We start from the raw sequence: 12,742 nt of genomic DNA on the forward strand, positions 1-12,742 counted from the left end.
TAAGTGGCAGAGCCGGGATCAGAACCCATGACCTTCCGACTCGCAGGCCCGTGCTCCGTCCCCTGTGCCGTGCTGCTTCTTTCAGATAGGGGAAATGGCAGAGCGTTGGAATGTGTGCGTAAGTGCTCCGTGGATGATGGTGGGGTGACTATCAAGTGCTTTAAGGGGCACAAGGTCCCGGTGGATCGGTGACCCAGAGGGGAGGACGGGTGGGGAAGAGAGGCTTAGTCGGGGAAGGCCCCTTGGAGGAAATGCGATTTGAGGAGGGTTTTGAAGATGGGGAGAGTGGTGGTCTTTCAGAGGAGGAGGAGGGAGTTCCAGACCAGAGGGAGGACATGGGCAAGGGATCGGTGGCCAGATAGAAGAGATCAAGTTTGACCGAGCAGGTTGGCGTTAGAGGATGAAGCGGAGTGGGCCGGGATGGAGGAGGAGATCGGCGAGGTCAGAGACGAGAGGTAGAGTTGATCGAGTGACCTAAAGCCTCTGGTAAGGACATCGATGTGAAGGAGGTTGGCCAATCACTGGTTCCTTTGTGGGGAGATATTCATCGGTCAGTCGTATTTATTGAGCACCTGCTTTGCGTAGAGCACTATATCCTCCCTCCCAGACCCTGTCCTCTCCCCGACTTCCCCGTCACCGTGGACGGCACGGCCAGCCTTCCCATCTCACAGACCCGCAGCCTCGTCGTCATCCTTGACTCGGCTCTCTCGTTCACCCCACGCATCCGATCCGTCCCCAACCCCGGCCGGTCTCGCCTTCACGGTATCGCCAAGATCCGCCCTCTCCTCTCCATCCGAACGGCGATCGTACTGGTACAGGCTCTCATAATAGCCCGACTGGATTATCGTGTCAGCCTCCTCTCTGATCTCTCTTCCTCCTCTCTCCCCCCACTCCAGGCTACTCTTCATTCCGCTGCCCGGATCGTCTTCCTACAGAAACGCTCTGGTCATGTCACTCCCCTCCTCAGAAACCTCCAGTGGTTGCCTGTCAACCTTCACATGAAACAAAAACTGCTCACTCTTGGCTTCGGAGTTCTCCGTCCCCTTGCCCCCTCCTACCTCACCTCCCTTCTCTCCTCCTCCAGCCCGCCCGCCCGCCCCTCGCCGTCCCCCGTTCTCGCCTGTCCCGCCGTCGACCCCCGGCCCACGTGCTGCCTCTGGCCTGGACCGCCCTCCCTCCTCACCTCCGCCAAACTAACTCTCTTCCCCTCTTCGAAGCCCTGCTGAGAGCTCACCTCCTCCAGGAGGCCTTCCCAGACTGAGCCCTCCCTTTCCCTCTGCTCCTGCTCCCCTCCCCATTCACCCATTCCCTCCCTCTGCTTTTCCCCCTTCCCCTCCCCACAGCACTTATGCATATTTGTGTGTATTTATTTTGTCGATGATGTGTTATATATCTATGATTCTATTTATCTTGATGGTATTAACGCCCGACTACTTGTTTTTTGTTTTGTTTTGTGGTCTGTCTCCTCCTTTTAGACTGTGAGCCCGTTGTTGAGCAGGGATTGTCTCTATCTGTTGCTGAATTGTACATTCCAGTGTTCTGCACCTAGTAAGCGCTCAAAAAATCTAATTGAATGAATGTTGTAAGCGCTTGGGGGAGAACAACGTAACAGAGTTGGTAGACACACTCCCTGCCAATAGTGAATTTACCTTGTAGAGGGGAAGACGGACGCTGATTCAGATAAATTATTGATACGTACGGAAGTGCTCTGGGGCTGAGGAAGGAGTGAATAAAGGGTGCGAATCCAAATACAAGGGTGAGGCATAAGGGAGTGGGAGAAGAGGAGGTGAGGGCTTAGTCGGGGAAGGCCTCTTGGAGGAATCGCGCTTTTAATAAGGCTCCGGAGGTGGGAGGAATGATCATCCGTCGGATATGAAGAGGGAGGGCGGTCCAGGCCAGAGGCGGAACGTGGGCGAGAGGTCGGCAAGTTAGGACCTGCGGTTATGCCCAGAGTTCGGTTTTCGAGTAAGTGCTACCTCTCGTAAATCACACAGTAATGAAAGTGCCACCAAGGGACGAGGGGATGCCTTCTTCAGCAGTAGACAAGAGGAGCAGATCGACCTAGAGTAAAGAGAATACACCTGGAAGTTGGGGGTCCTTATCCCAGCTCCGCCACTCGTCTGATGTGCTACCTTAGGCCTGCCACTTCTCGGTGGCCCTCTCCCCCTTCGACTGTGAGCTCCACGTGAGAGACGGGGCCTGTGTCTGAATGACTGGATTTTACCCCCGCCCCTCCCACGCTTATCTCAGCGTGTGGCCCATAGTAAGCACTTAGCGAATACTACAGTTAATTAAAAGTGTGGGAGGGGTCGCCTCGTTATTTCGTACCGTTTTGTTTACTCTTTTGGGTTCTCGAGAGTACCAGAAGACCGTTTGAAAAACAAAATATCCATCTTTGGGGTTCAGCGGAAAACAATATTTTTGTTCTAGTAAGGAGATCGCTCCCGTCTGGAAAATGATCAGGTTCTTAGAAGCTATTCTTTAAAAGTCAGGCAGTCTTGAAGTTTGAATAGTTGTCTGAAATTTTGGTTTACCTGTTCTCAGTTTCGTCAAAAATTTCTCAAGCTATAGTATATTTTTTTACCTTTAGATGGGTGTGTAAAGTGAAAATCGGTGTGATGAACTCCCTTCGACCATTTTCCCAGTCACCTTGCTAATATAGTCCTACAAATTGATTTCTTAGAGCTTTCGATAATCATTCTTGATCGTCGCTCCCTTTCTACACCTTCTCCCTTATTTCACTTGCAACCCTCCTGCCGTTCTCTTCAGGCGATCGATATATTTTCGCCGCCTGCTTCCTAATAGAGTTCTTGCAGTTCATTTTCGCTGCCAGTGTATTTATTGAGCGCTCGCCGTGTGCCGAGCCCTGCCCTAAACCCTTGGCAGAGGATAGGAGGACAGAGTTGGTGGACGTGTGGAGAAACCTAGAGTCGAAGAGCTTCCCGGAGATCACCTGAGTAGAATAATAGTGTCGAACGCCTGGTATGCGCAGACTGTCCCCTGCCCGTTTTTAGATCTGGATAGTTCTTAGTGAAACAGCTAGTACAATCACTCATCATATCCCAACTGGATTACCGCATCACTATCCTTTCTGATCTCCCAACCTCCTGTCTCTCCCTGCTTCAGTCTATGCCTCACTCTGCTACCTGGATTATCTTTCTCCAGATCCGCTCTGGGCCTGTCACTCCCCTCCTCAAAAACCTCCAGTGGTTGCCTGTCGACCTTCGCACGAAACAAAAACTCCTCACTCTAGGCTTCGAGGCTCTCCATCCCCTCGCCCCCTCCTACCTCACCTCCCTTCTCTCTTTCCACCGCCCACCCCACAGTCTCCGCTCCTCTGCCGCCCACCTCCTGACCGTCCCCCGTTCTCGCCTGTCCCGCCGTCGACCCCTGGCCTGGACCGCCCTCCCTCCTCACCTCCTCCAAACTAACTCTCTTCCCCCCTTCAAAGCCCTACTGAGAGCTCACCTCCTCCAGGAGGCCTTCCCAGACTGAGCCCTCCCTTTCCCTCTGCTCCGCCCCTCCCCATCACCCCGACTCCCTCCCTCTACTCTTCCCCCCTTCCCACACTTGTGTATATTTGTACATGTTTATTATTCTTTTTATTGTATTAATGATGTGTATATATCTATAATTCTATTTATTTGTATTCATGTTATTGATGTCTGTCTACTTGTTTGTTGTCTGTCTCCCCCCTTCTAGACTGTGAGCCCACTGTTGGGTAGGGATTGTCTCTTTATGCTGAATTTACTTCCCAAATGCTTAGTACCGCCGAGTGAGCATTCAATAAATACAATTGGATGAATGAATGAATATTATTATTATAAGAAAAGGCCAGGGATTGAGTCCGAGAGCGATTTGGGAGTCAAGAGCATTAGAACAGTGCTTGGCACATTGTAAGCGCTTAAATACCAAAATTAAATTATTATTAGAGGTGGTCGCTGAAGCTGTGCGTGGGGATGGGCTCCTTGAGAGTTAGTAGATTAAGGGAGTCATTCAGAAGTATTTCTTGAGCGCTTACTGTGTGCAGAGCACTGTACTAAGCGCTCGGGAGAGTTCACTACTACAAGAAACAGACACATTCCCTGGATCCAGAGCAGAGTCTAGAGGGGCAACTGCAGTTCTGAAGACGAGGGGGAAAGGAGCAGGTGAGTCCAGAAATGTAGGAGAACCAGGGTGATACTGTGAAGCCAGGTCAGAGTTAGAGAAGCAGCATGGCTCAGTGGAGGGAGCCCAGGCGTGGGAGTCAGAGGTCACGGGTTCGAATTCCGGCTCTGCCACTTGTCGGCTGTGGGACTGTGGGCAAGTCACTTCACTTCCCTGTGCCCCAGTTACCTCATCTGGAAAATGGGGATTCGCTGTGAGCCTCACGTGGGACAACCCGATTACCCTGTATCTACCCCAGCGCTTAGAACAGTGCTCTGACATAGTAAGCGCTTAACAGATGCCATCCAAAAAAAAAGAAAGTCTAATGAAGAGGGAGAGGTGCATTTCCAGGACTTGGAAATCATCCACAGTGATCAACGGTGTCCAAGGCAGCCTGGACGTCAGAAAGGATTAGGAGAAGAGTAGAGCCCGCGCGGTTAAAGAATTAATTCTTTCTGTTCCTCCAACTGTCTAGCCGGGACATCTTATCTCCGACATCTTGGCATTTTTCCCTACCCGGAGCAGTCAAAGTAGCTTTCCCCGTGCCCCAGGTAATCAGGACCCTGGGCAAAAACAAAACCGCACAGTGAGATGGGGAGCAGTGAAAGTGAGAGGCTAGCCATTTGTCTCTGTAATGAGCTTTTACCAATTTTCCCTGGTAATGGCTATTGAATTGTAAATAGCGCTCTGAAGAGCATACGTGCATTCTGTATGCTGGGCACGCGTGACCACCGCCCGCCTGTATAGTACTATGTTTTGCGTCGACGTTGCGTCTCCAAAGCGGGACTCGGGAGTGTGATACCGTCACTCCTGTTGCCGGTGCAGAGAAAACAATAAAACATTGCAAGGCAGTCCTGCCATTTTTTTGGACTGGAGTGTCTGGACTCACTCAGGTGTCATTCAGATGAAGATGATAATATTAATTGTGGTATTTAAGCGCTTACTGTGCGCCAGGCACCGTACTATTACGCGCTGGGTGAACAACGAGAAAATTGGGTTGAACGCAGTCCCTTTCCAGCACGGGGCACACGGTCTTAATCCCCATTTTACATAGGGGGTAACTGAGGCACAGAGAAGTGACGTGACTTGCCCCAGGCCACACAGCGCACAAGTGGCAGAGCCGGGATTAGGGCCCGTGACCTTCTGACTCCCAGGCCTACGCTCTATCCACCAATAATAATAATTGTTACGGCATTTTTAGGATCTTCAGGTTTGGGGATGTAGTCACACACCATATCATCATGTTAGCAGTGTTAGCACTAGTGTTGGACTTCTTAGAAGAATGCATTAAATGCATTTTTAATTTTTTGTCTCTAGGAAACTCTACTCAGCCTCATGTTCTTTTGCCAGTGATCTCTTTTCTTGGAACCCGTGTAGAGGACTAACAGATTTATCGGTGTAGTCAAATAATTCCCAATCCTGTCAGTTTTACCTTCACAACATTGCTATAATTCCCCCTTTCCTCTCCATCCAGACTCCACCCCATTGATCCAAGCAACTTATCCTTTCCTGCCTTGCTGACCTCCCTGTCTCCTGTCTCTCTTCACTCCGGTCCATACTTATTCATTCATTCAATAGCATTTATTGAGCGCTTACTCTGTGCAGAGCACTGTACTAAGCGCTGGGAATGTACAATTTCTGCGTCATCTGTGCACTTGGATCTGTGACCTTTGGGCATTTGTTATTCGCCTCGGCAACAGAAAGAGACAATCCCTATCCAACAGTGGGCTCACAGTCTAGAAGGAGGAGACAGACAACGAAACAAGTAGACAGGCACCAGTAGCATCAAAATAGATGAATAGAATTATCGATATAATAATAATGATGTTATATACACACCCTCTTTAGCGGTCATGTATATATGCCCGCTCAATTTATTCTGAAAATACTGTTAGTATTTTTATTTTTGTCTCCCACGTTAGAGTATAAGATCTTTGTGGGCCAGGAAATAGTTCTTTATTCTGAACTTCCCAAATACCTTGCACAGTTCCCCAAACCAAGTAGGCTTTCAATAATCAATGGTATATACTGAGTGCATACTGTAGTCTCTGCTGCCCTGGTCATTGTTCTAAAAAAAAAAAGTTCAGTCCTTGTTTCTCCAACTCTTCCGGAATCTCCCGGGGTTGTCCATCCACCTCTCTCTCCAAGGGAAACTTCTTACCGTCGGCTTTAAAAGCGCTCAGTCGCCTTTACCCATTCCGACTTTACCTCTTTGCCTCTCACTCTAGGCTTTCTAGGCTGTCCGTCCCCTCGCCCCCTCCTCCCTCTCCTCCCTCCTCTCTTTCCACCGCCCACCCCGCACGCTCCGCTCCTCCGCCGCCCGCCTCCTCGCCGTCCCCCGGTCTCGCCCGTCCCGCCGTCGAGCCCCGGGCCGCGTCCTCCCGCGGTCCCGGAACGCCCTCCCTCCTCGCCTCCGCCAAACTCATTCTCTTCCCCTCTTCGAAGCCCTACTGAGAGTTCACCTCCTCCGGGAGGCCTTCCCAGACTGAGCTTCCCCTTCTCCCTCTGCTCCCCCTCTGCCCCCCTTCACCTCCCCTCAGCTAAGCCCTCTTTTCCCCCCTTTCCCTCAGCCCCTCCCCCCTCCTTTCCCATCCCCTCAGCTCTGTGCTCGTACGCTCGACTGTATATATTTTCATTAGCCTATTTATTTTGTTAATGAGATGTACATCCCCTTGATTCTATTTATTTGCTCTTGTTTTAATGAGATGTTCATCCCCTCGATTCTATTTATTGCCGTTGTTCTCGTCTGCCCGTCTCCCCCGATTAGACCGTGAGCCCGTCAGAGGGCAGGGACTGTCTCTATCTGTTACCGATTTGCCCATTCCGAGCGCTTAGTACAGTGCTCTGCACATAGCGCTCAATAAATACTATTGAATGAATGAACCCAGCCGCCACACTTTGCTTCTCTAATGCCAACCTACTGACTTGTACCTCGAGGGAATGTGTCTAGCAACCCGTTTGTATTGTCTCTCCCAAGCGCGTAGTACAGTACTCTGCACCGAGGAAGCGCTCAATAAGTACAATTTATTGAAGGCTAGAAACCTGCCGTTGAGGGAGGTGTAGTTATCCCTGAATGTAGCCAGCCATATGGGTCATAAATTGTTTTAATAATAATAATAACAATGTTGGTATTTGTTAAGCGCCTACTATGTGCCGAGCACTGTTCTAAGCGCTGGGGTAGACACAGGGGAATAAGGATGTCCCACGTGGGGCTCACAGTCTTAATCCCCATTTTACAGATGAGGTAACTGAGGCACAGAGAAGTGAAGTGACTTGCCCACGGTCACACAGATGACAAGTGGCAGAGCTGGGATTCGAACTCATGACCTCTGACTCCGAAGCCCATGCTCTTTCCACTGAGCCACGCCGGACAATTTGTTTTACATGGTTTTGTGTGTTTTATGGAATTTGGATTGTTGATGCTTTTTGGTGCATTATAACCAAGAAAAAAAGGGCTCCATGTTAAGAAAAGTGTAATTGGAAGTATTGAAATACATGGAGGGGGTTATAATTTCAGCAGTCACCTCTGTTCAGATGATTCCCGAAAACTTCATTTCCTGACCTGACTACTCACTTGTTCTAGAATCCTGTTTTCCTCCCGGTTTCGGGACATCCCCACCTGGCTGGCCTCGTAATAACGATGGCATTTCTTAAGTGCTTAACTCTCTGTTAAACGTGATGCCGAGCGCTGCGGTAAATGCAAGATAATCAGATTGGACTCAGAAGGGGCTCCAAAAGCCAGGGAGGGAGTTTTATCTCCACGCCAGAGAAGCAGCGTGGCTCAGTGGAAAGAACCCGGGTTTCGGAGTCAGAGGTCATGGGTTCAAATCCCGGCTCTGCCACTTGTCAGCTGGGTGACTGTGGGCAAGTCACTTTACTTCTCTGGGCCTCGGTTCCCTCATCTGTAAAATGGGGATTAACTGTGAGCCTCACGTGGGACGACCTGATTACCCTGTATGTACCCCAGCGCTTAGAGCAGTGCTCTGCACGTAGTAAGCACCTAACAAATACCAACGTTATTATTATCTCCCCTTTACAGAACAGTCAATCAATCATCTCCTGACCTGACTCCTCACTTGTTCTAGAATCCTGTTTTTCCTCCCGGTTTCGGGACATCGCCACCTGGCTGGCCTCGTAATAAGGATGGCATTTATTAAGTGCTTAACTCTCTGTTAAACGTGATGCCGAGCGCTGGGGTAAAAGCAAGATAATCAGATTGGACTCAAAAGGGGCTCCGAAAGCCGAGGAGGGAGTTTGATCTCCACTTTATAGAACAGTCAGTCAGTGGTCTTCCCCCCTCAAGACCGTAAGATCCTTGGGGGCGGGAACATGTGGACCGCATCTAATAATAATAATAATAATGTTGGTATTTGTTAAGCGCTTACTATGTGCCGAGCACTGTTCTAAGCGCTGGGGTAAGTTGTCCCACGTGGGGCTCCCAGTCTTAATCCCCATTTTACAGATGAGGGAACTGAGGCCCAGAGAAGTCAAGCGACTCGCCCACAGTCACACAGCTGACAAGTGGCAGAGCTGGGATTCGAACTCATGACCTCGGACTCCAAAGCCCACGCTCTTTCTACTGAGCCACGCTGCTTCTTGCATCTGTTAACGTTGTATTCTGCCAAGCTCTCAGTAGAGCGCTCTGCACACTGTATGCGCTCAAACCTGGCAGCTGCGTGACTGTGGGCAAGTCACTTCACTTCTCTGTGCCCCAGTTACCTCATCTGTAAAATGGGGATGAAGACTGGGAGCCCCACGTGGGACAACCTGATGACCTTGTATCTCCCCCAGCGCTTAGAACAGTGCTCTGCGCATGGTAAGCGCTTAACAGATACCAACATTATTATTAATAAATATGAATGGTGAGCGCTTACTCTGTGCAGAGTACTGTACCAACCACTTGAGAGAGTACCGTATAGTTGGTAGACACAATCCCTCCCCTCAAGGATCTTGGAGTCTAATGGAAGACAGACATTAAAATGAATTGCAGGTAGAGGAAGCCACTGAGTATAAGGATATGTCCAGAGAAGCAGCGTGGCTCAGTGGAAAGAGCCCGGGCTTGGGAGGCAGAGGTCATGGCTTCCAATCCCGGCTCTGCCACTTGTCAGCTGTGGGACTGTGGGCAAGTCACTTCACTTCTCTGGGCCTCCGTTATCTCATCTGGAAAATGGGGACGAAGACGGTGAGCCTCACGTGGGGCAACCCGATGACCCTGTATCTACCCCAGCGCTCAGGACGGTGCTGAGCCCATAGTAAGCGCTTAACGAATACCAACGTTATTTGTGTGTGTCCCGAAGTACTGCGGAGGTAGGGAGAAAAGGGGGATCTTACATGTGGAGGTGGTGGGACTACGAATGCCGACCTTCTCACTGTACCTCGATCTCGTCTGTCTCGCCACTGACCCCCCTCACCCAAATCCTGCCCCCGTCCTGGAACCCCCCCCCCCCCTCAGATCTGACATTGAGTCTCCCCCCACTTCGAAACCTTACTGAAGGCCCGTCTCCTCCAAGAGGCCTTCCCCGACTAAGCCCTCCTTTCCTCTTCTCCCACTCCCTTTCGCGTCACCCTGACCTGCCGCCTTGATTCATTCATTCATTCAACAGTATTTACTGAGCGCTTACTATGTGCAGAGCACTGTACTAGGCGCCTGGAATGTACAATTTGGCAACAGATAGAGACAGTCCCTGCCCAGTGACGGGCTCACAGTCTAATCGGGGGAGACGGACGGCAGAGCGAAACAGAACGAGACAAAAACAAGCAACATTATCATGATAAATAGAATCAAGGGGATGGACACCTCATTAACAAAATAAATAGGGGAATAAAAATATTCATCCCCCACCCCCATCCCACAGCACTTGTGTACATATTTGTAATTTGTATAGCTTAGTCCCACCACCTCCACGTGTAAAATACTCCCCCTTTTCTCCCCAACTTTACAGTACTTCGGGACATATCCTTACACAGCTCACAGTAACCGCTCGATACTATTGACTGACCGACTCTGCCTCTTGTGAGGGGAGAGACGGGAACCCTCCAGATCAGGGGGTCCCAAATCCGCCTATAGGAACGATGGCTCTCTCTGTAGGGGACCGCTACCCGGTTTTAGAAATCAATGCTTAGTAGTTACCGTCCAGAGCAGTGACGGGCTGGATGAGCACGCGCCTAATAGTGGCTAAACCCAATTAATATTTTGGAGAACCTTTGATTATCTGAAGAATTTCTGAAGTTTCAGGCCCTGTCCTGGCCAGAAGTTGCCCTGCTTTGGTCAGAAGTTGCCCTGCCGTCACCCAACCTTAGTACGGGCCCAAAGCTAGAACATTTTAGGCCTGGATCTCGGATCGTTAGCTTTTACAACAGGTGAAAGGCTTTTATACAGAGCTTGTCTTCATTATTAATGAGGACAAACATGAATAAATAGGCTCTAGCTGCCTATTTAGATCCAGGTTATCTCTGAGGAAGAATATCTCGGCGTGGAAGACGGTTGGACCCCTGTAATGAGTCGCGTTGTATATTCTCCTGCTTGGAGATCTTTAAGACCGCAGTTGATTTCTGCCCCGCACCTAAGCCTTGATTCGGCCTAGTCCTGCCCACGTAAGAGAAATGGATCAGATAAATTTTCTTGTATGTGTTCACAAGTCACAAAATAAGATATAGTTATGCCAAGTAGACATTTGAACGTATAGTCAGCCATATGTGTCGTATATTGTTTTCCTTTTAGAGCAGTTTTACGTGCTTATGTATGGAATATGGATTATTAATGCTTATTTGGTGCATTATAACTAAGAAGGGAATGTGCTTTATTTAAAAAAATGGAATTTGAAGTATTAGAGTATATGGCGGGGGTTTAAGCGTGAGGTTTTTTGTTCGTTATATTGTTCATGGTCTGTGCATGGTCAGTCCTCTAAACTGTAAGCTCATCGTGGGCAGGCTCATCGTGTCTGTTTATTTCTGTATTGCACTCTCCCAAGTGCTCTGTAAAGTGCTCTGCATAAAGTAAGTGCTTACTAAATACGATTTTATTGAACCAAATAGGCAACGATGAATTGAGGGAAATAGAAATTTCAGAAAGTTTCTTATCATTTTAGAATTAGATTTCTCAAAGGGAAGAATGATCTGCGTGGTTAGGATAACGATTTTAATATTCTTTGAGGAAAGGAACTATTATTGTAGAGTCTCTGTTTTAAACCAGAATTGGACTGAGTGTTGAAAATTTTTAAAGTAGTGCATTCTAAAGGCAATCTATCATATGTGACCCAGTAAACCAAATGACAGATCTTATTTGTGTTCTTGTAGGTTTGTGTGAGTTTCCGGATGTGATTGCTCTTGCAGTTTGGTAATAAAGCCAAGTCTGGGTAAGTAGGAGATTAATTTTTTTTTTGTAAATTCTTTTAAAAGCAAGATACCTAAAATATTAAAATGCATCTCTTCTGGTCAAGATTTTTATATGTAGCAGAAATAAACCTGAATAATTAAGGACACCTTGAATCAAAGGAAGAAGGGAAGACCATCTCAAAAATCGAGAAATTAATTTCAAATTTTCTATACCTTGATTATAAGCAAACAACTCTTAATCCCTATTTAACCTGGCTGTTTAGTAAAATTTACCTCCAGGCAGTTTTTCCAGAAATTGACCACATTTTAAAATAATAATTGATTTTATTTTGTCTCCACTTCAGGTGCTGTAGATAGTTGTATGGGATTGTGGGTATTCATTTTAAGACTCTTGATTGAGCCTGATTAATTCCCTCTTTCGTTCTATGATTGTGTGGTGCTTAAAACAACTACCATTAAAAATACGAGAATTGCATGGACAGGGAACGTGTCTACTTATTCTGTTGCATCGTACTCTCCCAAGCACTTAGTACAGTGCTCTGCATATAGTACACGCTCAGTAAATACCGTTGATCTGAGTTTATTTAAACTGGGTGCATTGTCCAGCTCAGGCGTCATAATTTGGGTTCCACCATTTCTGTTGTTATTGAGAAGTAGTACGGACTTAAGTGTCGGAGGGCTTGGGTTCTAATCCCGGCTCTACCACTTGTCTACGGGGTGACCTTGGGCAAGTCATTTAACTTCTCTGCCTTAGTTCCCTCATCTGTAGAATGGGGATTAAGACTGTGAGCCCCGTGCGGGACAGGGATTCTGTCCAACCTTATTATCTTGTACCTACCCCAGTGCTTAATACGGTGCCTGGCTCATAGCAAGTGCTTAACAAATAATATTGTCATTATTAGCCGGGCAGGTTAAGTTAATTGAAACAGTGAAGATATTTTACTTACATAACTATATTGCAAAAACGAGATACTCTGAGAAAATGTTCAGTTTGAAATAGAAAACATTTGTTTGTGTCAATTTCGGTTCTTTCCCCCCAAGTGAAAAAGCTTGTTGTGTAGGTCACATTTTTTCCAGTCTTAGTTTGTGTTCCCAACTGTCAGATAACCCTGGCCAATGTGGTAGAGGAGATTTTCCCCTCCCCCCACTCTAATTAGGTTTTGTTCGCGTGTCTTTTCGGTTGGAATACAGGATCTCTGAGTGGTCATCGTGACACTTCAGGAAATGAAGTCAGTGCTTTCTGGCTCGTCATGAGCCAGTT

General features: G+C 48.1%; 1 protein-coding gene across 1 annotated transcript in view; it reads left to right on the forward strand.

Moving 5' to 3' along the window:
* ZNF644 (zinc finger protein 644) overlaps positions 1-12,742 on the forward strand; it is a 144,198-nt gene that overhangs the window by 47,785 nt on the left and 83,671 nt on the right. The window contains exon 2 of the mRNA XM_029062092.2: positions 11,443-11,501. The gene's annotated coding sequence lies outside the window, so the exon portion shown is untranslated. The remainder of the gene's footprint in view (positions 1-11,442; positions 11,502-12,742) is intronic.

The sequence above is a fragment of the Ornithorhynchus anatinus genome, chromosome 4 (genome assembly GCF_004115215.2).
Source record: "Ornithorhynchus anatinus isolate Pmale09 chromosome 4, mOrnAna1.pri.v4, whole genome shotgun sequence".
Taxonomy (NCBI): Eukaryota; Metazoa; Chordata; class Mammalia; order Monotremata; family Ornithorhynchidae; genus Ornithorhynchus; species Ornithorhynchus anatinus.